This window comes from Stenella coeruleoalba (genome assembly GCF_951394435.1).
Source record: "Stenella coeruleoalba genome assembly, chromosome: 4".
Taxonomy (NCBI): domain Eukaryota; kingdom Metazoa; phylum Chordata; class Mammalia; order Artiodactyla; family Delphinidae; genus Stenella; species Stenella coeruleoalba.
In genome coordinates, this window is record NC_137149.1 from 112,431,282 (window position 1) to 112,456,252 (window position 24,971).

Sequence of the window (24,971 nt, forward strand, 5' to 3'; positions counted from 1 at the left end):
TCTCCAAAATTTATCTACAGATTCAATGCAACCCCAATCAAAACTCAGGTAGATTTTTTTTTTTTTTTTTTTGGAAACCATCAGAATGATTCTAAAATTTACATAGAAAAGCCAGGAAACTAGAATAGCCAAAACAATTTCAAAACAAAACAAAACTGGAGTACTCATATTACATGATACCAAGATTTATTATTATAAAGCCACAGTAATCAAGACAGTGCAGTACTGGTGAAAGGACAGAAACCTAAATCAATGGAAAAGAATGATTTCAGAAACAGAGATAGACATACATGGTCAAATGACTTTTGACAAAGATGTCAAGCAACTGAATGGAGAACAGAAAAGCTTTTCACCAGTGCTAGAACAATTGGACATCCACGTACAAAAATCCAAAACAAAACAAAAAAAACTCAATCAACCCATACATCACATTACATCCAACCTTTAACTCAAAATGGATCACAGACCTAAATGTAAAACCTTAAACTTATCAAACTTCTAGAATAAAACGGTGCTAGGGCTTCCCTGGTGGCGCAGTGGTTGAGAGCCCGCCTGCTGATGCAGGGGACACGGGTTCGTGCCCCCGTCCAGGGGGATCCCACATGCCGCGGAGCGGCTGAGCCCGTGAGCCATGGCCACTGGGCCTGCACGTCCGGAGCCTGTGCTCCACAGGAGGAGAGGCCACAGCAGTGAGAGGCCCACATACCACAAAAAAAAAAAAAAAAAAACGGTGCTAAATCAGTGACTTTGGGTTAGGCAAAAAGTTCTATGGGATATAAAGCACAAACCGTAAAAGATAAAACTGAGAAACTGGATTTCAACAAAATTAACTTCTGCTGGGGCTTCCCTGGTGGCGCAGTGGTTGAGAGTCTGCCTGCTGATGCAGGGAACACGGGTTCGTGCCCCGGTCCAGGAAGATCCCACATGCCGCAGAGCGGCTGGGCCCATGAGCCATGGCTGCTGAGCCTGCACGTCCGGAGCCTGTGCTCCGCAACGGGAGAGGCCACAACAGTGAGAGGCCCGTGTACCGCAAAAAAAAAAATTAACTTCTGCTCTTCAAAAGACACTGTTTTAAAAATGAAGCCACTATTTTAAAAATGGGAGAAAGTATTTGTAAAACAAATACCAGCTTAAAAGACCGGTATTTCCAAAATATATAAAGAACTCTTATAACTCAATAATAATAAAATAAGCAGCCTAATTTTATTTATTTTTTGGCCGCATCTTGTGACTTGTGGGATCTTAGTTCCCCAACCATGGATTGAACCCACGCCCTCAGCAGTGAAAGTGCGGAGTCCTAACCACTGGACCACCAGGGAATTCCCAAGAAGCCTAATTTTCAAAAGAGCAAAAGATGTCAATACTTCTAAAATAAACCAGATGTAGATGGTAAACAAGCAGATGAAAGGATGTAAATATCCTTACTCATGAAAAGCAAATTAAAACCATTTTTAATAATGCTGCTATGAAAATCAGCTTTTTTGCAGACATATCCTTTCAGTTCTCTTGGATATATACCTAGGAATGGAATTTACAGCTCATAAGGAATAAGTTTAACTGTGTAAGAAGCTAACCAACTATTTGCTAAAGTGGCTATACCATTTTACCAGCAATGTATGAGAGGAAACTTCTAGTTGCTCCACATCCTCATCAATCTTAACACTGTGAGACTTGATTCTTGGACATGCTAGTGGGTGTATAGTAGTATCTTCATGTTTGTTTGTTGTTTTTAATATATCTTCATTGGAGTATAATTGCTTTACAATACTGCGTTAGTTTCTGTTGTACAACAAACTGAATCAGCCATATGCTTACATATATCCCCATATCCCCTCCCTCTTGAGCTTCCCTCCCACCCTCCCAATCCCACCCCTCTAGGTTGTCACAGATCACCAAGCTGATCTCCCTGTGCTATAATGCTGCTTCACACTAGCTATCTATTTTAAATTTGGTAGTGTATATATGTCGATGTTACTCTCACTTCAACCCAGCTTTCCCCTCCCCTCACCATGTCCTCAAGTCCATTCTCTACATCTACGTCTTATTCCTGCCCTGCCACTAGGCTCATCAGTACCATTTCTTTTTAGATTCCGTATATATGTGTTAGCATACAGTATTTGTTTTTCTCTTTATGACTTACTTCACTCTGTATGACAGTCTCTATGTCCATCCACCTCACTACAAATAACTCAATTTCGTTTCTTTTTATGGCGAGTAATATTCCGTTGTGTATACGTGCCACATCTTCTTTATCCATTCATCTGTCGATGGACATTTAGGTTGCTTCCATGTCCCGGCTATTGTAAATAGGGCTGCAATGAACACTGTGGTACATGACTCTTTTTGAATTATGTTTTGCTCAGGGTATATGCCCAGTAGTGGGATTGCTGGGTCATATGGTAGCCCTATTTTTAGTTTTTTAAGGAACCTCCATACTGTTCTCCATAGTGGTTGTATCAATTTACATTCCCACCAACAGTGCAGGATTCCCTTTTCACCACACCCTATCCAGCATTAATTGTTTCTAGATTTTTTGATAATGGCCATTCTGACCAGTGTGAGGTGATACCTCCTTGTAGTTTTGATTTGCATTTCTCTAATTAGTGATGTTGAGCAGCTTTTCATGTGCCACTTGGCCATCTGTATGTCTTCTTTGGTGAAATGTCTATTTAGGTCTTCTACCCATTTTTTGATTGGGTTGTTTTTTTGATATTGAGCTCCATGAGCTGTTTGTATATTTTGGACATTAATCCTTTGTCCGTTGTTTCATTTACAAATATTTTCTCCCATTCTGAGGGCTGTCTTTTCTTCTTGTTTATGGTTTCCTTTGCTGTGCAAAAGCTTTTACGTTTAATTAGGTCCCATTTGTTTATTTTTGTTTTTATTTTCATTACCCTAGGAAGTAGGTCAAAAAAGATCTTGCTGTGGTTTATGTCAAAGAGTGTTTTCCTCCAAGAGTTTTATACTGTATGGTCTTACATTTAGGTCTTTAATCCATTTTATTTTTGTGTATGGTGTTAGGGAGTGTTGTAGTTTCATTCTTTTACATGTAGCTGTCCAGTTTCCCAGCACCACTTATTGAAGAGGCTTTCTTTTCTCCATTGTACGTTCTTGCCTCCTTTGTTGTAAATTAGGTGACTATATGTGTGTGGGTTATCTCCGGGCTTTCTATCCTGTATCATTGATCTATATTTCTCTTTTTTATGCCAGTATCATACTGTCGTGATTACTGTAGCTTTGTAGTATAGTTTGAAGTCAGGGAGCCCGATTCCTCCAGCTCCGTTTTTCTTTCTCAAGATTGCTTTGGCTATTCGGGGTCTTTTGTGTGTCCATGTGAACTGTAAATTTTTTTGTTCTAATTCTGTGAAGAATGCCATTACTAGTTTGATAGGGATTGCACTGAATCTGTAGATTGCTTTGGGTAGTATAGTCATTTTCACAATACTGATTCTTCCAATCCAAGAACATGGTATACTTCTCCATCTGTTTATGTCATCCTTGATTCCTTTCATCAGTGTTTCATAGTTTTCTGAGTACAAGTCTTTTGCCTCCTTAGGCAGGTTTATTCCTAGGTATTTTATTCTTTTTGCTGCAATGGTAAATAGGATTGTTTCCTTAATTTCTCTTTCCGATTTTTCGTTGTTAGTGTATAGGAATGCCAGAGATTTCTGTACATTAATTTTGTACCCTGCAACCCTACCAAATTCACTGATTAGTTCTAGTAGTTTTCTGGTGGCATCCTTAGGATTTTCTATGTATATTATCATGACAATTGCAAACACTGACAGTTTTACTTCTTTTCCACTTTTTATTCCTTTTATTTCTTTTTTTTCTCTGATTGCCGTGGCTAGGTCTTCCAAAACTGTGTTGAATAAGAGTGGCAAGAATGGACGTTCTTGTCTTGTTCCTGATCTTAGCGGAAATGCTTTCAGTTTTTTACCACTGAGTATGATGTCTGCTGTGTGTTTGTCAAATATGGCCTTTATTATGTTGAGGTAGGTTCCCTCTATGCCCATTTTCTGGAGAGTTTTTATCATAAATGGGTGTTGAATTTTGTCAAAAGCTTTTTCTGCATCTATTGAGGTGATCATATAGTTTTTATTCCTTAATTTGTTAATATGGTGTATCACACTGATTGATTTGCATATATTGAAGAATCCTTGCAACCCTGGGATAAATCCCACTTGATCATGATGTATGATCCTTTTAATATGTTGTTGGATTCTGTTTGCTAGTATTTTGTTCAGGATTTTTGCATCTATGTTTATCAGTGATGCTGGTCTACAATTTTCTTTTTTTGTGATATCTTTTTCTGGTTTTGATATCAGGGTGATGGTGGCTTTGAGGATGAATTTGGGAGTGTTCCTCCCTCTGTAATTTTTTGGAAGAGTTTGAGAAGGATGGGTGTTAGCTCTTCTCTAGATGTTTGATAGAATTCACCTGTGAAGCCACCTGGTCCTGGACTTTTGTTTGTTGAAGGATTTTTATTTACAGTTTCAATTTCATTACTTGTGATATGTCTGTTTATATTTTCTAATTCTTCCTGGTTCAGTCTTAGAAAATTGTACCTTTCCAAGAATTTGCCCATTTCTTCGTGGTTGTCCGTTTTATTGGCATATAGTTGTTTGTAGTAGTTTCCTATAATCCTTTGTATTTCTGCAGTGTCAGTTGTGATTTCTCCTTTTTCATTTCTAATTTTATTGATTTGCATCCTCTCCCTTCTTTTCTTGATGAGGCTGGCTAAGGGTTTATCAATTTTGCTTACCTTCTCAAAGAACCAGCTTTTAGTTTTATTGATCTTTGCTATTGTTTTCTTTGTTTCTATTTCACTTATTTTTGTTCTGATCTTTATGATTTCCTTCCTTCTACTCACTTTGGGTTTTCTTTATTCTTTCTCTAGTTGCTTTAGGTGTAGGGTTAGAGTATTTATTTGAGATTTTTCTTGTTTCTTGAGGTGAAATTGAATTGCTATAAACTTCCCTCTTAGAACTGCTTTTGCTTCATCCCATAGGCTTTGGGTCCTCGTATTTTCGTTGTCATTTGTTTCTATGTATTTTTTTAATTTCTTCTTTGATTTCTTTAGTGATCTCTTGGTTATTTAGTAGTGCACTGATTAGCCTCCATGTGTTTGTGTTTTTTACTGTTTTTTTCCTGATATTGGCTTCCGATCTCATAGCGTTGTGGTCAGAAAAGATGCTTAATGTGATTTCAATTTTCTCAAATTTTCTGAGGCTTGATTTGTGACCCAAGATGTGATCTATCCTGGAGAATGTTCCATGTGCACTTGAGAAGAAAGTGTATTCTGCTACTTTCGGGTGGAATGTTCTATAAATATCCATTGAATCTATCTGATCTATCGTATCATTTTAAGTTTGTGTTTCCTTATTTGTTTTCTGTTTGGATGATCTGTTCATTGGTGTAAGTGAAGTGTTAAAGTCCTCTACTATTATTGCGTCACTGTTGATTTCTCCTTTCATGACTGTTAGCATCTGCCTTATTTATTTAGATGCTCCTATGTTGGGTGCATAAACATTTATAATTGTTATATCTTCTTCTTGGATTGATCCCTTGATTGTTACATAGTGTCCTTCCTTATCTCTTGTTACAGTCTTTATTTTAAAGTCTATTTTATCTGATATGAGTATTGCTACTACAGCTTTCTTTTTTTTTTTTTTTTTTTTGGCTGTACACAGGCCTCTCACCATTGTGGCCTCTCCCATTGCGGAGCACAAGCTCCGGACGTGCAGGCTCAGCGGCCATGGCTCACGGGCCCAGCCGCTCCGCGGCATGTGGGATCTTCCCAGACCTGGGCACGAACCTGTGTCCCCTGCATTGGCAGGCGGACTCTCAACCACTGCGCCACCAGGGAAGCCCCCAGCTTTCTTTTGATTTCCATTTGCATGGAATATCTTTTTCCATCCCCTCACTTTCAGTCTGTATGTGTCCCTAGGTCTGAAGTGGGTCTCTTGTAGACAGCATATATACGGGTCTTGTTTTTGCATCCATTCAGCCAGTCTGTGTCTTTTGGTTGGAGCATTTACTCCATTTATATTTAAGGTAATTATTGATATGTATGTTCCTATTACCATTTTCTTAATTGTTTTGGGTTTGTTTTTGTGGGTCTTTTTCTTCTCTTGTGTTTCCCGCCCAGAGAAGTTTCTTTAGCATTTATTGTAAAGCTGGTTTGGTGGTGCTGAATTCTCTTAGCTTTTACTTGTCTGAAAAGTTCGATTTCTCCATCAAATCTGAATGAGATCCTTGCTGGGTAGAGTAATCTTGGTTGTAGCTTTTTCTCTTTCATCACTTTAAGTATATCCTGCCACTCCCTTCTAGCCTGCAGAGTTTCCGCTGAAAAATCAGCTGATAACCTTATGGGAATTCCTTTGTATGTTATTTGTTGTTTTTCGCTTGCTACTTTTAGTATTTTTTCTTCGAATTTAATTTTTGTTAGTTTGATTAATATGTGTCTTGGTGTGTTTCTCCTAGGGTTTATCCTGTATGGGACTCTCTGTGCTTCCTGGACTTGGGTGACTATTTCCTTTCCCATGTTAGGGAAGTTTTCCATTTCCTTGATGATTAGTGATGTTGAGCATCCTTCTATGTACTTATATCTTTCTATGGGGTACGTATTGGCCATTCATATACCCACAGTGAAATGTCTGTTGAAATCCTTGGCCCATTTTTTGACACAGTTCTTTGTCTTATTATTAAATTATGAGAGTTCTTAAGATATTGCGGTTCAAATGCTTTGCTGGATATATGTTTTGCAAATATTTTTCCCAGTCTTTGGCTAACCTTTTCATTTTTTTAATGGTACAGAATGTTCATTTAGAAAAAATTCATTGAGCTGTACACCTACAGTTTCTTCATTTTTATTTATGTATATACTCAAAGGAATAGGTTTATTTAAAAAGAGAAAGAGGGAGCTAGATAATGGATGGTTCTTTGAAAGGTGACAAAATCATCAACTAGTAGTCTGAAGATGATACAAAATGGTCTGCAAATACTAAAACCTAGAAAATATATCCATATACTTTAAGATCCCTTCATAGCATAGGTCCGGGTCCTATCAGATGCCCAGGCATGAAAACTAAAATTAGCAAAGGAAAATAATGTGTTGAAGGTCTCTCTTCTGCAATTCCTTATTGCAATTTGACCTCTGAATTCTAGGCATTTCAGATTAGGATATATTATACTTTTTGTCAATTACAGTTTGTTTTGTTTTGTTTTTGTGGTACGTGCGCCTCTCACTGCTGTGGCCTCTCCCGTTGCAGAGCACAGGCTCCGGACGCGCAGGCTCAGCGGCCATGGCTCACGGGCCCAGCCGCTCCGCGGCATGTGGGATCCTCCCGGACCAGGGCACGAACCCGTGTCCCCTGCATCGGCAGGCAGACTCTCAACCACTGCGCCACCAGGGAAGCCCTCAATTACAGTTTTAAGTGGAAACTTTATGTTGATGAGAAAAGCAAAGAGATTCAACTTTAGTGTAATTACATAAAAAACTAATTCATGCAATGCCTTTCAAAAAGCATCTGATTGTCAAATACATATGCTAAAAAAAATTTAAAACATTACATATATACTTAAAATAGATAAGCAACAAAGATTTACTGTATAGCACAGGGAACTATATTCAATATCTTATAATAACAAATAATTGAAAATAACCTGAAATATGTATATATATATATATATATATATACACACAGGTGAGTCTCTTTGCTGTACACCTGAAACTAACACAATATTGTAAATCAACTGTACTTCAATTTAAACAAAAATTTCATATGCTTTTGTTGGCAGCACAGATAGCTTTATATGTAAGTACTATTTTTTAGTCCTTAATCATCCCAAAATTATCTCTCCTAACATTATAAGAAACAAAAATCATATGTTGGCATTTTTCATATTAATAAAAATACATGCTTAGTAGAATATGAAATGTCAAGTAGAACACATTTTTTGAAGCGAAACAATAATACTGCTCTCCACCACAACACCAACTCTTCTTTTTCCCTAACCCATGCCCCAAATATAGTTTTTAACAGTCTTTAGACATTTTCTCTGCTCAAATGAGTATATATAGGTACACACACACGCCATCACAAATACAGGATATATGACATTTTAAAATTCTATTAACCAAAATTTTTTAAATGAGGCTTTTATGACTGAGGAACTGTAAAACATGAAATCAAAAGGGGAAAAGATTTGAGTCAAGTAAGACAAAAATAGGTTAAAATTTAACACAGCCATTGGATGTGACTTGAAATCTTGCTTAAGTTTTAGGAACTTACAGAATATATTATTATTTCTGTTGTAGACACTTCTTAAGAGTAGCTAGAGTGCCTACAATCCTTCCCTTTTCTGTGCCATGATCAATGGCCTTAAAGAAAAAGATCAGAGATAAAACTAATAGGGAGATTTAGGGAATGGCTATTTGAATGAACCTCTCACAACAGAACCACAGTAAAAAGATTCCTCACCAGAACCCTGCCATTGCCAATCAATGCAAACAAATCAAAATATAAAGCCTGTTAATAATTGGGTGGACAAGATGACTGTCATCATAGATCAAATCATACTTCCTCTCTAGCCAGCCTAGTCCTTGCTCAGTGGTTTCATGAAAATAACCACAAGCAGCTGGCAGGAGAAGCAGTTATGCAAGGGATCAATTACATTGACTCACTAAGACTGACCTCACTGCCTCTACTATTGAGAAGCCAATTGCCTGAGTCCCCCACAGGCACTACCTCTTAGCAGGCATCAAGCCCCTTGGATTACAGAAATGGTGACAGCGATCCTTGCTGTAAGAGTCACCAATTCTGAATTTGCCTCTGCCAGCACCACTATGCAGGATTAACTGAATGCTTCTTATAAATCACATGGCGTCTGATCCAGGAATTCACTTCAAATGGCAAAGGGTAGATGCACATGCCCTGATTAATCTTACCAAATACTCTTATTCAGACACAGGTGTCCCCACAGTAGGAAGCAATGATTATAGAAGCTTGATGTAAGAATTACTGCCAGAGCTAAAAACTTCTGAATTTTGGGTGCTGTCCTGCAGGATACAAAATGGGCTCGGAACCATCTACCAAAATATGCTGTCTCCCATCTCCAGAATATACTGGATGTGGGAACCAAACAGTAATAGTGGAGTGGTGTCTTTTCTGCTCTCAAAGTTTTGCTTTTTATCTTATGAACTCTGGAATCTGCTGACCTAGAAGTTTTAGTACCAAAAAAAAAAAAAAAAAAATACTTCTACCAGGAGACAGAATAACTGTTTTACTCCACTGAAAGCTGAGCTTATCATGTTCAGTTTGATTTCTTCATGACAGTAGAAAAACAAGCAAAAATGAAGGCTACAGGATGGGTTAAGAATGACTGTCCATGACTATCAAGGGGAAGAGAGGTTGCTACTCTACCTTTGGGGGCTAGGAAGACCATGAGAAGAACTCAGGGGAATCCACTGGAGTAAGTTCTGGTAGTACTATGCAGTGTTAAGGTTAGTGGAAGCCTATCACACCACCATACAGTCAGAGCTACAAGGAGCTCAAACGCTTTCAGGAATGAAGGACTGGGTCAGGTTGTGAGAAAAAGAACCCTGATAAACCGAGATGCTAGCAGAAGGTATGAAATCTGAAGTGAAACAGGTCAGGGTGTGTGCACTAATACAATATTAAGGATTGTAGCCACGATTAGTTTCCATACTAGTCACTGGTAGATGGTAAGTACCCCCGTCTTTCCCTTTAAATACATTTTCTTTTTATTTCCTTTCTCCCAATCATGAAGATGGCAAGTTAGCAGGAATTAAATTTACGTTGTAAAATATCAAGATAGAATCACAGTGGAACCAGGGGCAGCATGGTATCATCCCGAATCAGTAGCCCTATGGTACTGCCTCTGAATATGGCACTTCAGCTTGCATTTAGATTTTCTCCCACTGGAAAAGTTGCCTCCATGGATGGCATATAGCAGGGTTATCTCAACATTTATACAAGTGGGGAGGGAAGTGAGTGGAAAAAAGAGAAGGGAAGGAAAAGGGGTAGTTAAACTACTAATGGGTGAGATCTTCTAAACGTCCCGTAGGAGGGCTGCCTGGCTTTCCATTTCTCTTTCTGTGGGGATGGTCCCCACCACACAGGGGCAGACTCCTGGGGTTATGACTGCACATCATAACCGTGGGTCCTCTGGCTCTAGGAGACAGATCCCTGAGCTGAAAAGGGCTAATCTAATAATTTCTTGTTGGAATATAAAAATTGAAAAGGCAAGGCAGAGAATAAATCTTTACAGTGAAGTCACATTAATGGCAGGGGTCTGGAAAGAAGGTATAAAAACTCCTGCTGATGAGCTCCCAAGAGCTGCTCTGGTTTCTTCTGTTCAAGCCCCACTCATTCCATTCATCAATTTCCAGTATGGGTTCCAAAAATGCCTTTTGGTCCCCCTTAAGCTGGTGAGTATCAGCTGACTGAAACCCCAAAATGCTACTGACTTCTTCTAGGAAGTAAAAAGGTATGCAAGGTTCTCATTTTAACGTCAAATTATCACAGTCATACATTTTCCTTGCTTCCTCTTAGCCCGCTCAAAAACTAAACTAACAGTGTACTTTTGCCTTCAGAATTGTGACATTAGAACTCTCATGCCTAACGTGCTTTTTCATATCCTCCTATTTTGCAAGAAAGCACATTTACCCCAAAGCTTCAGTCTGTTCATTTTAGCATCAGTTCCGTGTTAAGACATTACTCTGAAATGTCAGCAGTTCTCTGCATCTCGTGATCCCATACTAGTGCCAACAAAGCAAAGTGAATGATTACTGATTAACAATGGAAATGAATTCTGTCCTTAAAAGACAATAGTATATTAAAAAAATTTCAAGTCTAGTCTGTTTGTGCTCTCCATGTGCCTTGCTTCTCCGGTCACTTATAACCTAGATATAGACTTCTGACAAGGGATGCTTAAGCAGTTTCAGCCCTAATCTTCAATTCTGGATCAAGTCACTATTAACATTAATTCACCCAGCCTTTACATCCCAGATTAGATTACTAGGGTTCCTAGCTTGTTCTGATACCCACTGCGTTCTACTCTTACCCTCTCTGCTGTTCTAGCCCTGTTTATACCTCAGTTATTGTAATTAGGCCTCTGTTCTAACACTTCTGGAGATTCCTAGTCTGGTCCCTGCCTGGTGTCATCCTAGTACTGGGACGCCTACTTTCGATTATCAGTCCCAATCCCAAGGACTGGTATCAGGCCATTATCTAGAGTCCAGTACCCAGACAGAATTCTCTGGCAGCCAATCATATAAATATATGTATAAATTTATGAACTCACTCATTAATTTCTCTCTCTCTCTCTCAATTCTATGTGCTTCTTCACCTTGAATTCCCATTAGCAATAGATTGTGCAGATTGTTCTCTGCCTGTTCTATCCCTGACATGGGCTACCAAAGAGAACTTTTTCTCAAACACCTGTAGTTTAGGTGAGATTGGCTCTAACATGCAGCAAACTTTCAAATGTGGACTCATTCTAGTCTGTCCTGTATAACAGTAAGCTCGGCCCTACTCTAAAACTTGGCCATGCTCTGTCATATCACAAATACAATAAAACTCTATCAAATCTTGAGATATGGTAAAAGTATACAAACGTAACATAATTTAGAAACAAAACAAACAAATGAGAAATTTTTTCTAAATGGTATGAATTGGAAACTTTGTAGTACAGTGATATTAAAATAACATCATATGAATCCTGGACATTTACATGCCAAAATTTTTTTTTAAATCATCAGATTATAATTTCTAAAACTAGAGGAAAAAAAATCACATTTTATAACTATATTCTATTATAGCATACAGAAATGACCATTTCATTCCCAAGAGTTCAAGCAGAAATTTCTTGACACAAAACAAATAAGGTACATCAAAACAATAAAGTATGTACATCTAATCATATAAATTAGTATATCTTTTGATCAATGCTGAATTCTTCTTTATGAAACATGATTAAATTTCTAATTCCATCCATTGCCAAAAAATGGGATTCCCATTATTTTCTCCAAAGTCTAGCTTTGTTATTAATAGTATATCCTCATTAAAGGTGTTTCCCCTCCTGGCTTTCTCTACCTTGATTCCTAACTAAAGATCAAGTTACAAATGGGATCATTATGGACATAACAAAAAACTGCAAAATAGCCCAAGATTCAAGGAAAAAGGTGTGTGTATTTACCTCAGGCCTCTTACAAGCCAAGAGGGCTGCAGTAAGAACAAGTACAATGGATAATAAGGAACTCCAAATACTGTGGCTAGAAAGAAAAGCCAATAAAACCTCAAAGCAGATGTCGTTACCACATTATTTAATAATTATCTGTTCATAAACTAAACTGGTTTACTAGCTCTTTGAATGGAGAAATAGTATCTTATCATCTTATTATTTTCAGAACCCAAAGTAGACAGTTAATGTTCTCTTGTTGAATGAAAAAAAAACAAAAAAAATCAAGGATTCAGATGGCTAGTAAAACAGTGTCAAATGTACTCATCTTACAGTGTAATAAAGCCACTGTGGAATGACAACTGCCAGGCAGGACCTTACTCGAAGAAAACCAAGTATAATGTGAGTCCTAAGTCCCATTTCCCCAAAACACTCCGTACTAGTCGATAAACACAAGGCAAAATGTAGCTCACGTGATGGATTAATTTCATCTGCTTTTAACTATTCACCAGGTAATTATTTCCCTCTATTCTAACTTAATATTACTATAACACTTTCCTCAAACACTATGTTTAATATTTATCTTTTAAAAATTCACCTTACTACTTGTTTACATTGGTAGGACTTCTCTATTTCAGTCATCTGGCCAATTTATCTTCTAAATTGCTGTTCATAGACATTTTCTAGTGATTTGAAGTCCCAAGAGGAAAATAATAATGAAATTTAGTTTTAACTGTAACTCCAATAAGCTATAGCATTTTTTACTAGTCACTCTGCCATCTTTAAACTTTTTTTAAATAAAAACAGGACTTTCTTATTGATCTCTTAATGATAATTGATGACAAAATGCAAGTCTAACTCAAAACCTGTGCATAGTACTTAACTCTGCTACTTAGAAAAATGAGATAAAAAAAATTTAATACAAATCAGTGTCACCATTACGTTAATCATGTAAGAGCATTTCTAAACTTTAACAAAACACAAGAAAGCACATCCAGGTGTGATTACTATCTATAATGTATGCTTGCTTAATGTTAAATAACAGGACCAAATTAACAATTAGGTCCTGAAATGCAACCAGTCTTCTTCCATTAAAATAGCACTCACTGGCTTCCCTGGGGGCGCAGTGGTTGAGAGTCCGCCTGCCGATGCAGGAGACACGGGTTCGTGCCCCGGTCTGGGAAGATCCCACATGCCGCAGAGCGGCTGGGCCCGTGAGCCATGGCCGCTGAGCCTGCGCGTCCGGAGCCTGTGCTCCGCAACGGGAGAGGCCACAACAGTGAGAGGCCCACGTACCGCGAAAAAAAAAAAAAAAAATAGCACTCACTGAACAGAACTTCACTGGACTGGAATGATGCTTTGTTGGATGACATTAGGATATGCAAAGCAACTATTAAATTCTGCACTAAAGTGGGCGTCAACAAGCAGAGTAGCAAGAAGAAAGGTTAGAATATGGGGATCCTTTTAAAGATCTCTTAATGCCGGCAAACAGCAGTCAAAAAATGGCTCATTTCTGATGAATGCATTAGGCTGAGAAAAATCAGAGTTCATGAAAATCCATAAAGAGAAAACAGAATAAGCTTTCTAAGAAAGACACAATACCCCTAGCTACGAATAGACATCACTAGTATTATCATCTCAGAAAGGCTATTCAGCACATTTTCCCCCTGCCCTCTCCCAACTACACAAGTGCATGTTGGTGCAATGGTGGCCTTAATGCCTTTTCCACAGCTGCCATGTCGTGTCAGGATTCCCCACATCCTCCTTAAAGTATAAACACCTATGCCAACGCATGTGGTGGTTATGTAACCTAACTCAAGCGGGGAATCACTGAACTTATTTACTCTGGTGATTCAGATTTAAATCTAGGTCTCTGTGGAAAAGGAGGCAAAGAATACAAATGCATGTTATGACACCATTTTTCATTAATATTTATTGTATAACTGAAGCAAACTCAACATTTTCTGCTCTTTTATAAGTTTGACGAAGAAACGAGCTTTTGGAAATGCTCCAGGTTTGACTAGGTATAGGTCAGCATCTGCTAGACTGAATGACCTGGGCAGAACAAGTCCCTTTTACAGGGAACTCTTTATTTTCTCTCTCTCTCCCTGTTCCCCCCTCATGGTGTTTCCACTCACCCACACTGTCCTTTCCCTTCCTTCTCCAGCCTTTGCTTTAAGCCCACCACCAATAGCTACCTCTTAGCAATGCTGAAGTTCACAATGTCAAGATAATTTTTTCAATGCTACTTCACTCCGAGATAATAAAAATACTTTAAACAGTGGTCAGACTTCAGAAATAATAAAACAGCAACAAATCAGTTTTCATCTTGACCAAAGAGGTAACTCATCTAATTTATTTCTGGACTTAGCAAATGAAATGAAATACATAAAGCATGTCTGTCATCAATCCAACAGATCAAGTTATCTTTAAAAAGAATACATGCTAGGGAAGTCATATTTAGTACAATTTTCATGGTGACCTAGTTGTAAAATGCTTCAGGAGCAAAGCTAAGGTTTTCATGTTAAAAATATGTTTTCTTCTAAATGTTTTACTTTATCCTTATTCCTTTTCTTCATTACTTAAATAATAAATTCAGACTAATTTTTTCCCAAGAGACCTCATCTGATTCATTGATGGTGAAATCGATTGATTTTATAATTTTCTGTAATTCTGATATAAGTAAATCTCACAGTTTTCACCAAGGAATTTCTACCAATCCACCTGATATTCAGATCAAACCTCATCTTAGGGTTACCCTAAGCATTTCAACTAAAAGTAATCTTTCTACTCTCTAAGTATCCATAGAACTTCTGTACCCCTCAGACAGACTAATCACATACTGTTCAATTATTTATGCATCCATCTTATCTCCATTATATTATAAAGTTATTGAGAGCAGGACTATCCATGTCTTAAAACATCCATGTATCTACCAGAGTACTCAGGACAGCACACAATAAAACATTTAATAAATAATTAGGAAAAGAGTATAGAATTATTAATATACATTATAGCATCATTTGAGAATCTACTTACAGTGTATTATCATTTTGGGAAATAAGAAGTAGGCTCCCAGAGCAAGTTGAATATAATAAAATTATTAGGCAATCAATCGACAATGATATTTCTAAAAATAACTGAGTTTATTTTTATTTCATACTTGTTTACTTAACTGTGGCATTTATCATCTAAATCACTGTGTTTTAATGAGCAGTGTGCCACAGGAAAAGAACTTGGGCTTTAGAGTCAGAGAAACCCAGGCTTTAATCAAGAAGAACTGATTATGAATTTACTGAGGGATTTCTAGGACAAAGAGAATAAGGAAACATAAAAAAACATATTATCATTCTTTCACTTGATAAAGAAGTCTTAGAATTCCTAGGAGTGCCAGTAAACATTTATTTTCTTAAGACTTACAGCCATTTGCGTAGTTACCTGCTGCCCTTTTCACAGAAAATTAAGGGAAGGAACAGACCCTTGGTCTGCTGGCCCATGGAAACAAAGTATAGAATCTAACCTCTTCACTCTCTGGGGAGAACAAAAATATCAACATTCTTGTATTTGTCAACATTTTTCAAGGCTAGCAAGATCACTGTGCTTTTAGTAATAAAGTATATAAATCAGTATTGTACTATAGTCATGTAAGATATTACCACTGGTCAAGAGTGATAGGTGAAGGGTACATGGGCCTCTACTATTTTCGCAACTTACTGTGAGTTTATAATTTCTTCAAAATTTAAAAAATATATCAGTAAGGTAATGCAGTTTGAACAAATGTTAGGGAAATTAAAACAAGTAAGCTGCTTTTCTAAACTCAAACACTCAAAATGTACTAAGAAATCTGGATATTTTGAGAAGATACTTGTGGGATTCTTTTTAAAGTGTTGAGTCCTATATATTTACAATAATTAATCACCTCCTAAGTTATATAATTTATAAGCAAAATTTTACTTACATGCTTTTTTTTAGTGGATGCTTTACTTAGGGGAAGGCAATAAACCAAAAGATTCTGTGCAGATAAACTAGTTGTCCCCCCTAAAGAAAAAATACAAAATAATTTTGGTATGACTTTCTAATATTAGATAATGACTGTGTACCAGATTCCTACTTTTCTTAGGCTAATATTAAATTAATTGGCCTCCGTGAAGTCCATACTGGCTGGAGAACAGAGGGACACAACTAGGAAGAAACATTATACAGGAAGAGGAAGCTGGGCCTGGCAGATTCATCAAGTGTTGAAGATATACCTATCAAAGGTATGTCAAAGGGCTTCCCTGGTGGCGCAGTGGTTGAGAGTCTGCCTGCCAATGCAGGGGATGCGGGTTCGTGCCCCGGTCCGGGAAGATCCCACATGCCGCGGAGCGCCTGGGCCCGTGAGCCACGGCCGCTGAGCCTGCGCATCCGGAGCCTGTGCTCCGCAACGGGAGAGGTCTCAGCAGTGAGAGGCCCGCGTACCGCAAAAAAAAAAATGGAGGGAAAATGACTCATATCACTAAAAAACATTACTTTAAATATTCTTCCTCAAGTCTTTACAGCTTCTGCAGATGCAATACTTAGCATCTCCCAATGTCCTTCTCCTGCAGGTTCAAACACATGCAGGTACTGGGGAATCAGACTGAACGAGGAAGGCTGAGATGTAAGGACGGAGGGATTCGCAGTTACCGTTAACAATTCTAGGCTTAAGATGATAAACTAGATGTTCCAGTGTTGAGCGTGTCTGTGCTGGAGCCTGACATTTCTACAAACTCAGTGGTGAGCACAAAACCCCAAAACTCTGCATCCATACAGTCGAATAATACAGCAGCTATGACTGCCTGTTCAACCAAATGAAACACTACAAAATATCGGCTTTATTGCTATACTAGACTTTTCTCACTCTGCAGCGCTTCTGCTTCAGTTGTTTATAGAAGTGATATTCTAGACCTTGTGTCTTGTTTATTAAATAATCAGTGTCATGTTTATTAAAGATTCAGGGGCCCAGTAATAAAGTAACCTCAAAAATTCCCATTAAAGAAAGGAAAACAGAAGTGTGAATGAACAAAAACATTGTGCAATGAATCCTATTTAGCTTGGAGAGAAATTATCTACATTTCTTTATTATTACATTTGTTTAGAATGAATGAATGAGTGAATTTCCTAAGTATTTGGCATTTCTTGAGCATGCAGTTAAAGGAAGGCCATAGGGAAACATGTTAAGGGATTTGCCCATGGTAAACATGTTAAGGGATTTGCCCAAGGGAAGCAGAGGAAAGAGTGAGCAGAGGCTGGCACATGGATGTCCACTCAGTCATTCATCAAGTATTTATTGAGCACCTATTATGCACAGCTCATTGCCCCAGCACTAAATATACAGCGGTCAGCAAAACAGACAGAATCCACGTCCACATGAGCAATACTCTTGGGAATCTCATACCCAGTTTTTAATGATTAACACCATTTTCAGCAACATAATTCCACAAGCATTCATCCAATGAAACAGGAATTCAGAGGTTTAAAAGAAAAATCTAGGACCTCCATCTAGGGGGAGGAGACAGATAAATAAAGCAGCTATTAAGTAAAGGTATGACAAAAGGTGCTAAGGGAACACATAGGGGAGGGACAACCAAGTACTACTTCTGGTAAAAGGACCAGCTTCCAGGAAGGAGAGGGTAGCACACTTCAGAAACTTCAAGCAGGAAACAGAACACTTCTCTGTCCATGCAGAGGACACGCTCTAGGCTCAAACTGAGATCAGAAGTCCTTACACTGCCTACAGGGTCCGTGGGCCTCCACTACCCTGACCTCAGCTCTCACCTCCCTCCAGCCAACCCCCTACTGTTCTCTAAACACTTCAACACCCTCCTGCTTCAGGGCCTCAGCACCTGCTTTTCTCCCAGATCTAAAACTCTCTCACTCCCTTAAATGCGTTAAACCTCTGCTCAAAAGTCACCTTAACAGAGGGGAACACACATTGTAATATTACATGAAAATCAGCTTTCTAAATATTGAAAAGTAATGCTGCAATTATTCATGGATTAATGCTCCTTACAAGATCTGGGATGACTTCAAAGACTACTTGACTGAATTATTTCAGTCTATTGTTTTCCCTTTAAGTCCAAGTAAAAATCGAAGAAATGCTTTATCATTTGAGAATTTTTTAATTCTAAATTTTTCTTAAAGAAACAAAACTTTACCTAGTTTTTTCTAAAACCACATTAAAAAATGTTAACAGCTAAGTATCAGAATTCTCTAATGATGCTTTCTTTTATAAAAGCAATTTTAATAAATGAAAGCCAACTGTACAATAAGAAACTCAAAGAAACATCCTTTAAGTGCTATTGCCTTCATATTGAGATCATGACCAATGACCAGGCCAAAAATTATTTAGCAATGTCTGTCATAAACTTCCTACGCTGGTTCAAATACTATTGAAAGTAAGAATTAATAAGTCAAAAACATTAAAGGAGACCACTAGACATATAACAAACAGCTAAAGTTTTAATAACTGACAACACTAAGTGTCAACAAGGGTGTAGAGCAACTGAAATTTTCTTACGTTGCTTCAGATAAGAATGCAAAACAGTAGTCATTTTGGAAAACAGTTTGGCAGTTCAATACCAATATTGATAAATATACACTTTTCATAGGACCCAGTAACCCCACTCCTAGGTACAACTCAAGAAAACTGAAAACATTTGTCGTACACACAGACCTGTACATACAGCAGCTTTATTTATAATCGTCCAAAACGGAGAACTCAAATGTCCAACTCATGAACGGATGAACAAATCGTGGTACCTCAATATAATGGAATGCTACTCAACAATACAAAGGCACAAATTTAGTGGCGTGCTAGGGCTGACTGGTACAGCTTATGAAAGCCCACTGTTAATTTTCAGGAGTTTTGCAAGCTGATTTAGGTAGCTTAACACGGGCCATGATGAGAGTATACACACTGCAATAATTAGCAGATGCTATCAATCAGGGATTGTTTTTTCTTTTCTGGAGAGCAGGCTGTTACAATGTTTATCAGCACACCATTTAAAAAACTACTGATACATGCAACAACTTAATGAATATCAAAAGTATTATGATATATATATGGAATCTAAAAGAAAAAATGGTTCTGAAGAAACTAGGGGCCAGACAGGAATAAAGACACAGACGTGGAGAGTGGACTTGAGGATACGGGGAGGGGGAAGGGTAAGCTGGGATGAAGTGAGAGAGTGGCATGGACATATATACACTACCAAATATAAAATAGATAGCTAGTGGGAAGCAGCCACATAGCACAGGGAGATCAGCTCGGTGCTTTGTGACCACCTAGAGGGGTGGGAGAGGGAGGGTGAGAGGGAGACGCAAGAGGGACGGGATATGGGGATATGTGTATATGTATGGCTGATTCATTTTGTTATATATAGCAGAAGCTAACACACAATTGTAGAGCAATTATACGCCCATAAAGATGTTGGAAAAAAAAAAAAAGGATTACGATAAATGAAAGAAGACACCAAAGACTACATACTGTACGATTTCATTTATGTGATATTATAAAAGACAACAGGGACATTAATTTGATTAACAGTTGCCAAGGCCTGGAGGTAGAGGGAACAGATTCGCTACAGAGGGGCATGAGAGAACTTTTTGGAGTGATAGAAATGTTTCATATGTTGATTGTGGTGGTGATCAGCCAATTGTATACATCTGCCAAAACTTTTACCACATGTAAATTGTACCCAGTAAACCTGACTACAAAAAAATTATAGAGTAGAAGTCATTTATCTCTTAATTCTTTTATGGATGACAAATGCATCACACATACAAAGAGGGAACTGGAACTTAGTGGAAATAGATAACTCACATAAAGAGAAAATGGTAGGAAAAAAAAAGTGAACTTGTAATCACAGGAAGTAAAAAAACAGGGTCGGGATAATCCTGCCAAGAATAATGTAGAAATGGCCCTACTTTGAGTGTCATTCCAGACTAGTATCATTAAGAGAGGTTAGTGTCACTAAGGTCTCTTCCTACTCAGAGTCAGTGGCTCAAAAATCCCGTGATATTTTGTGTTATGGCAATGTCAGATCCACTTTTCAACTACAACGAAACATCAATTACTCATTTTAACATCAAGCAAATGCTGTCATTGACTTAGAGCCAAGTGCAGCCTTGTTGTTAGGAGTGCTGGCTCTGACTTTAGACAGTCTGTGCTCAAATGCTGGCCCGCCAGTGGCTATGACTTTGAACAAGCTTCTCTCGATATCTATTTCCCCATCTGTAAAATGGGATTAACATTTTCCTGAGGTTTCAATAAGAATGCATGAAAAATGACTTCTATGTGCTAAACTGTCAATAACAAACATTTCTTATGTATAATTGGAAGTGAAAGATATAAATTATCAAATCTAATCCTAAGAATTTTAATTTTCCTAACATAGGAGATTTATTCTTTAATTATATATCCAGTGGTTCATAATTCTTTGCATACATAGCCAGATCTTTTTGAGAATGTGTTGACTCCATGGACCCTTTCCCCAGAAGAAAATGCAAATATATGCTACATTCATATGATTCCCAAGGATTCAAGGACCCTCTGAAGCTCATGCATGAAATTAAAAATGCCTGATGTAAACTCTTAAAATTACAAAGTTGAGCAGTGGATTTTAAGAATTGTCAAAGTAGAGAATCCAACTAATATTGAAACAGCACACTGTCATTTACTTTTTTAAAAAAACTTTTCTTTTCCAAGTAAGACCAGAACATCATGTTTCTAATTCATATCTCCTTTCTACAGAAATTTTAAATTAGAAGCATAACATTTTTTACATGAATCAATTTCAACTCACAAAAAGACACTAGTAGTAGAAACCTATATTTCTACCAGCCAGAGAATGAATGGTTCATAGTGTAACATGCACCACTGATGCTCAAATATCATAGGAAGGGTTCCCAAGTCAGTCTAATGCAGTATGTATTTTTAAATATCAAAAAAAACTGATTCCTATGCTTAGCGTCCCATGTTAAAGTTTTATTTTTCTTTTCAAGCGAGACTTATATTTTCCTAGACGTACGCACTACTAGCACATCTAGTTTATTTATTTTTTTAATCAAACATATTTTTGGTTGTTTTATGTTGTTTATTTGTTACCCCGTCTGATGGTGGAAACTGTTCCAAACCTGCTATCAAATAATTCCAACCTGGAAATATGCTGCTATCTCAAAGCAAAAGGTTTTGTTTTTCTTTAATTGTTTCGTTTTCATACTACAATAACCACTTGGCACTGACCAACTCATGCCCATCACTGAACAAAAAATAGTTTTTCGCATGCAGTAGCACCATTTTCCCACAGGAAACAACGATTTTTAAGGCACTGGAAGTCGAGGCAAGGGTTCACATACATAGTAAACATCCTTTCAATCGGTTTTATCTGATTATTTCAGTGAAAGGAAAACCTAACACCGTAGATCTCGGAATTCAATGGTAAAAATCAATGAAACGCTGCACCTGAGGATCACACACTGGCCAGGTCTGCCGAATGGCTTTTGGTCGGAAAGGTCACATCTGCTGTTTAAATCCCACAGTAACCGTGAATGTTCGCGATGCCACCACATCCCCCGTACAAGAGAGAAAAAGGGCAAACACACTCCGCGAAAGCATCTCTGGTTGCTTCCACAAACGAAGGTTTCCAGCACAGGGCGTGGGGGTGGGGGGAAGAGCAGGGCTCGGGAATAAGCCAGGAGAGGCCCGCAGTCAGCGGAGACAGCGCCCGAGGGATGGAGGCCTCGCTCGACGGCGCCCGGGGGCGGGGGGCTCCGGAAGCCGAGACCCCGCGGGGTCTGGCTGAGGGACCCGGACCGGACCCCGGTTCCTGTATCGCCAAGTTACGCCCCCACTGCTTACAGGAGGTAGCGTCCAGCCCCCTCCTCCCCCACCCCCCGAACTACCCCAGCATCGCTCCCCACCGACCGCAGCCCTTGACCCCAACCCCGACCCGTCCGCTACGGCGCCCTCTCCAGGCCGCGGTGGAGAACACAGGCCAGGCCGCCAGCCCTGGAGACGGCGGCGGTGGCTCTGGGGCAGCGCTGTCCCGGGGGAGGACGGCAGCTGGGCCGCGGCCTGTCCCCAGGGGCAGCAGGCGCAGGGCCGCGAGTGGGCAGCGCCTTCGCCCCTTACGAACAAAGCGGCCGTGGCGCGCCGGGCGCAGGGCTGGGGGTGGGAGGCGGCGGGCAGGGGGCACTACTCACCGGAGGGCGGGTGGGCGCAGGCTGGCCTGACCCGGAGCGGGACCGGGGCGGGCCGGGCTCCGCGCCGCAGGCGCGCTGGCGACGGGGAGGGGGCGGCGGGCGCGGCGTCCACGGTGGGGCCCGGGAGCCCCGCTGAGGGGGACGAGGCTTCGGGCCGGGATCGATGCTGCGGCCGTGGGGTGCGGGAGCCGGTCGGCCGAGGCGTGCAGCGGCGCTAGGCGGCCAGGGTAGCGACGCCGCCGCCTCTCCCTTCTCCTGCCCCTCTCCCTGCTCCCCTGCGTCCTCCTCCTCGCTGGGTCCCCGCCGCCGCCGCCGCCTCAGCCTCGGCGCTTCTCGGGCTTCTCTTCTCCATCAAGGCCGGGCCGCCCCGCAGGGACCATCCCGGAAAGTGAGGGGCTGTTGCCGTTTCCCGCAGCTGTTGGTGGCCATCTTTAATCCTCCTCCTCCTCCTCCGGCTTTCTCCACCTCCCGCTGGCTGCCTGACTGACTGACTCTGGATCCTCCTCTTTCCCTTCCTGCCCCTCCTACTGAGCCGGCCGCAGAAATTGCAGACGCTCTTCCTCTTAACCCTTCTGTCTTTCCTTCCTCTTTCCTTACTTCCCTTCCCTCTGCTTCCCGCTTTTACCCTTCTCTTACTAGCTGGCTTCGCCCGCTCTTGCAGGCAGCGGGCTCCGATTCTCTTAGCCTGAGTTTGGCCCCCCTTTTCACTCTTGTCCCTCTCTCCCTTCCCTTCCAAGAGGTACACACCCCAGCTTCCTTCCTTTCCCCCGTCCTGCTCTCAGCTGCTCCCGTTTCCCTCTCCCAATCCCAGCCCCTCTCCCGCGGTTCTCACCCTCCTCTGTCCCAATTAGTCCAAAGACTCAGCTAAGAAAGGACAGCTGGGTTCTGCTCTCCTTAACCCTACACCCATTTGCTGGATGCTGTCAGGCAGCGATGGAAGAACGGGAGGCTGGGTTAATTTTACACAAGCTGGAGTACAAAAGGACTGCCCACGCTAGCTGTTCTACTACGCAGCTTTGAAACTCCTGGATGGTGTCGTGTTTGGCTCCGGCCCAATAAAGGACCGAGGCATTGAAAAGCCCAGTCTCGGTTGCCTTCCCTCAGTGACCTTGAGCTGGTCACCTTAAGATTTTAGGGGTTTTTTTTTCCCCTTTCCTGTAAAGGGCATTACTTATACCTTTGCAGTCCTAACAAACAAGTGTTTAGACCCAATTAGCACGCTTTGGTAAAGCTAGAGATGCTAGTGATCATCAGTTTGCCCCTCTGTTGTTTGTTGCTAATCAACCCAGTGGACAGTTTGGGGCATACTGTAGTTCTGGCAATGGAGGCAAGCTGAGCCAGCAATTGTGAGTGGACTCCCTTAAGCAGGCTTAGAGTGGGGAAGTGGTAATATCATCGTTCTAATGACAAACTTGTTTTTCCTAACACAGCAATCTACAGAAGCTTGTGAATTTCCTCTACTAAAGATGAAGCAAGCTGGACTTGCTGTTTGCTTCTTTTCAGCCACTTGGCCTTTGGCAAGTTGGACCCATTTGTAAGGATTCACTCACAGATTACTTCAAGATCCAGCATTGCTGACAAATACAGGGGATATTATATGTGAGCACTTTGGGAAGGGTCATAGTGGCTATCAAAAAAAAGCACCTTGCCCTTGAAGAATAAGATGAGTAGACGTGTTCAAAGGTTATTCCCTTCCATAGGCCAATTATAGAGAGAAATGTTTTAAAATGTAGTTTTATATTCTACTTCAAAGTGAGTAATTTTTTTAAGTTCAAATGTAAAATTTTGTTATAAATATGTGTTTCAAGCTGTTTGAAAAGGATATGTCAAAACAAACCTAAAAATATGTTTTAATAAAAAACATTGGTATACTGTGGGAGGCAGGGAGGTGGGGTTCTAATCTTTTTCTTTGATCCTCACAAAGTAACCTGTACCTAGTTCGGTTCCAGATTTCAGTTGCCATCTTTCAATACCAGTAATTCTTCTATTTGAAATCAACAACCTGTATCAACATCTAAAACTCTTTTAAACCCAAATAAAGTCTTTGAGACGGCTTTGTATAATACATTTTAGAATAAATTATTAAAAACAAAGCACCTGGGCTTCCCTGGTGGCGCAGTGGTTGGGGGTCCGCCTTCCGATGCGGGGGGCGCAGGTTCGTGGCCCGGTCTGGGGGGATCCCGCGTGCCGCGGAGCGGCTGGGTCTGCGTCGGGGGTGGGGGGGGCGCAGCGGTGAGAGGCCCACGTGCCGCAAAAAAATTTAAAAAATAAAGTAAAAACAAAGCACCTACATGGTGTAAGGCTGTGTGTGTGTGTGTGTGTGTGTGTGTCTACATGTGTGTTTTCTTTCTGGCCTTTAGGTGTTTATTCTTTATTTAGATTTTGTGTTTCTCCAGTTTATTACTAGACAAAATTACCACAAAATTCTTGATTCTTAAGTATTTCCTTATAAAAGTGAATATTTTCAGAGAAAATAAAATGGATAACATGAACACAGAGTAAGAAAATGAGTTGACTTAAACACTGTGGGCAGCATGGGT

At 39.9% G+C, this 24,971-nt stretch overlaps 1 protein-coding gene across 4 annotated transcripts in view; it reads right to left on the reverse strand.

Annotated features, from left to right (window-relative positions):
- Positions 1 to 22,639, reverse strand: part of WDFY3 (WD repeat and FYVE domain containing 3) — a 266,644-nt gene extending 244,005 nt beyond the window's left edge. For 3 of the 4 annotated variants that reach the window (XM_079921131.1, XM_079921129.1, XM_079921130.1), the window contains exon 1: positions 22,432 to 22,454. The gene's annotated coding sequence lies outside the window, so the exon portion shown is untranslated. Of the gene's footprint in view, positions 1 to 22,431 lie in introns of all 4 variants that reach the window. The other variant, XM_079921132.1, reaches the window with a different exon arrangement.
- Positions 22,640 to 24,971: the final 2,332 nt, after the last annotated feature.